This window comes from Balaenoptera ricei, chromosome 1 (assembly GCF_028023285.1).
Source record: "Balaenoptera ricei isolate mBalRic1 chromosome 1, mBalRic1.hap2, whole genome shotgun sequence".
Taxonomy (NCBI): Eukaryota; Metazoa; Chordata; class Mammalia; order Artiodactyla; family Balaenopteridae; genus Balaenoptera; species Balaenoptera ricei.
In genome coordinates, this window is record NC_082639.1 from 90535912 (window position 1) to 90539933 (window position 4022).

Here is a 4022-nt window from a genome sequence, read left to right on the forward strand (position 1 = left end):
CTGACTGGTGGCCTAGCATGAATCTCATGGGTCAAAGCATGTTAAGGTATAATTGATTAACATATCAAGAAGCTGGTGAGCACAAAACATTGAATCCTTCTCTATCATACTAGAGTCCTGTAGGACTTAGCTCTCTCTGCTACTTGAGTCCCAGCAAACTTCATCAAGGACCTACATGCTATCCTTGAAAGGATGGTGGAAGTTATCTTGAATTTGGAAAGGATGGAGAAAAGACAAACCATCTTTTTTTTTTTTTTTTTTCTTTTTTCAATTTTGGCCCCGCAGCTTGCAGGATCTCAGTTCCCCAACCAGGGATTGAACCAGGGCCATGGCAGTGAAAGTGCCAAATCCTAACCACTGGACCACTGGGGAACTCCCTGGTGGAGTTCCGGGGAGTTCAAATCAAACCATCTATTGATTGTCGTTCAGCCACATGTTAAACTGAGAATTATATTTTCTGCACATTTGTCACACACACCAATAGATGAGACCATGGTAAGAGCAGAAAGCACCAGTTAGAAATCTATGAGGCTGCTGGGGGTGACAGGCTCATTTATGAGCAGGACCTGGCCTGGCTGCAACAGGCAGGCATGGTCATGGGAACCATCCTTGTGTGTAGGCTATGAGTTGGGTCAGAGTGTGGCCCTCGATAAACAAATCCTGTGCCTGTTCCACCTGCAGTCTGGCCAAGGGCTTTCAGCCATGATCCAGGGGACAGCAAATGCCTGGTGGTTCCAGGAGTGGGACTACGAAGAGGGAGGCGGTGGAGGCCATGCTGGATCCGTGCTGTGAGGCTGGTCCTTCCATGCAGGTGGTTGCCTCCCCGACCCAACACTTGCCTCAACCCCACCTTATTAAATTTTTCTGATCGCAGAAACAACAACAACAGAAACAAAACAAAAAGCCCTTTTTGGCTTATTTTACTACTTCTGCTATTACTACTACTTCTAATGATAATAATACATCATAAAGCTGGAATAAAAGCTAAACTAAATGATATGCTGAGGGAAAAGAAGCTCTATGCTAGGGCTACTTCAGGCACATTTTATGTATGGTCAAGGTACATGAGGGTTAAAACATTTAAAAAATCAATTTCTAACAAACAATATTAGTAAAATAGAGGAAATGGTTTGAAATGTAAAAGTGATTGATTTATTCTTCAAAATCATACATAGCCTGTCATACATTCTGAAAGTGTAAAGTTCCCTAGAAAAGGTATTTCAAATAAGTACATTGGCATCAATTACTTTAGGAATAAATTAATTTACTCTCTAGGGCTGAGATTATGGACAAGACATTAAACTGGCTGAAGGGCAATATTAACACTAATCTTATAAATATATGGTACTATAAGTTGCAATTCTATAAACATTTAATAAAAGTTCACCATCAAAATATTATTTTATCCATAATTCACATATTATTTTTTACTCAACTACTAAATTGCAAAATCTTATATTCTTTGAGGGATGAAACTTGAGAATATTTTCCCTAAAAAATTGAAAGTTAATCTGCCATTTAAACAATATATATATTCTCAAGGGTTATTTGGTGTATAATCTTCGAAGATTTACAGTCTCTTCTCTTGAATTAAATGCTGTTATTGAATGTTTTGCATTTAAATGCTCGTGTTTGCTTTAGTTTAAATAAGTGTGTTGTCTCTGCAAGCAGTGTTTTCACATTAGCATCAGCATTTTGTTCCTGGCCAGTCAATGAGAATTTAATAATGTGTAACACACTGAATCTTATTTTATCCATCTCTAAAATTAAAAGAAAAAGAATTATCCCTACAATTCAATATGTGAATTGCACATCTAATGACAATCTAAATGTATGTATTTCTCAGATTATAACCGAGAATGTGCATTGTTTATATACTTCAATTAATATTTAAATTGATGTGTATATAATTTTTGGTCTTCTGAAATGAAATATCACTAATTCTAACAATAAGTTAAAGTAAGTTTAAATTTGTTCTATCAAGGATAATCTTTTAGTTATTTATGGAAGATTTTCAAATATGGTTGGGGCACAGTATGTTCCAGCAGGACCATTAGTGTATTAATCTGTACAAATAGAGATGATGGGTTTTGAAAGTAAATCTTTTTAGGTGGTTTTATAACTTATAAAAGCCTAACTAAATATGCAACCATCCTTTGGAGAGAGGCTAATTGAGAATTCATGAACAATCTTTGTCAGCCAAAGTCCCTACATCTCTTCCCTCTCTTATTGCAGACAAAAGATCAGGGGTTGTATTTTTCAAATTGAAAAGCAAAAATGATAAAAGCAACTGTCTAATAGCCAGTAAGTTTGAAAATATGGAGCTATTTCCTCTTGAAAGGACATATTTGCAACTAGCCTAAAAATATTAATACTACGTAAATTGCTTTTAAAGTCTGTATGTGTGATTTAAGTCATCAGGCTTCATGTTCTAGAGCATAAACTTGCTTGGAAATTTATTTATAAGGCACTGGAGGAGGATACTACAAAAGTTTAACTTGAAAGATTGGAAAGGAAGCCTGTTGGTCAAGGAACCAAATCCAAGACAGATCTTGGGAAGAAAGGGGGAAGGAAGTTGGGGAACATGTTTTGCAAGAGTTTAAGGGAGAATAATTCATCACGTATCTAATGAAAATAAACCAATGTGGGGAAATGCAAGCAGATAATAAATGGGATCTAAATTCAAGTACTGGCTCTGCAGCTAATTGACTATGTGACTTTCAATATGTAAGAAGTGGCACTTGATTTATGTCTAAACTCCCTTCTAGCAGTAATATTATCAGATTCTGTGAAACAAACATCAGTTCTTACTACATAATCTTTGAAATTTTCTACACTTTAAGTTTGTATTTATTGACTGTCCTCTTTGTTAACTTATCTGAACAAATTTATAATGATAGTGAATATCTAAGGGTTAGATTAGATACATATTTCAACCAAACACTATGAGGACATTTTAACTCTTCCCTCCTAGTTTTATAAAAAAGAAAGATTCTATCAAACATTTATACCATGAAGTCTTTTGTTAAGTAAAAAGTTTTGGCTATCTCTGTAAAAAGGCTTCTTATGTCCTGTGTTCTCTAGTATGTTTCCCTCTCTTTAACTTCCAGACCCAGGGCAACTTGTCTCAGGAGCAGCAAAGAGGAGCCTAGTTGGGGAGCCATATTATCATTTATCTGAATTCATGATCTCCTTTTCATGCTCTATGTCCTCTTCTCAGCCTTCATTTCTCAGTGTCCCTGCAACCCTCCCAGGATCTGTGCTATTTCTATTCCTTCACTGGACTTAAGGGAAAACAAATCAGAGACAATATAACTTGAGTACCTAAACTACCAAGATAAGAATAAAATGCTAATTATTAAAATAAATGAAATGGGATTTAAAAAAAGCATACAATAAAGGATTCAAATTCTTAAGATTTTTATTCTCAAATAACATAGTTTTCCAAATAACTCTTTTTTTCAAAACACATTTGTAACTAGATGGAAAACTATTATTCTTTTTTTTATTATCTGGTGATTCCATTTCCACTATAAGAATTCAATGCCCATTGAGGCTGGATCCTAATTTAATTGGTTATATAGTTAATGAATTATTTATTAATGGTAAATAACACAGCTTCCAACAAAATACACTGCTACCATATTCCTCCTGGGACTAAAGTATTTTATTTTTTAATTGGTAGAGTTTGAGTTAAGGAATGCAAGACATTGAAAAATTTTGTGCAGAGAATAAAAGTGAGGATAGTGATTTGGCATAGCTAAACTTCTTTTGTCGAACACATGCATAGAAACAGGTACTTGAAATATAAAGCCATCAGTGCTCTCTTAGGGGTGTGGGTGAGAAGAGTGCTGATGTGAAGAAGCCTTCACCATAAGGTTGAAGTATATAAACATTTGGACTGAATTTCAAAACATGGCATTATCGAGGCTATTCCAAAAAAAAAAAAAAAAGAAATAGAAATATCCAAAGGCACAATGGCATCCAAGAGCATGACAATTTAGAACACTGTTATATTGCCT

General features: G+C 35.0%; 1 non-coding gene across 1 annotated transcript; it reads right to left on the bottom strand.

The window, feature by feature from the left end:
• Nucleotides 1-300: 300 nt before the first annotated feature.
• Nucleotides 301-372, bottom strand: TRNAE-UUC (transfer RNA glutamic acid (anticodon UUC)). The gene has a single exon. It is a non-coding gene; the product is annotated as a tRNA-Glu (tRNA).
• Between the last annotated feature and the right edge of the window lie 3650 nt (nucleotides 373-4022).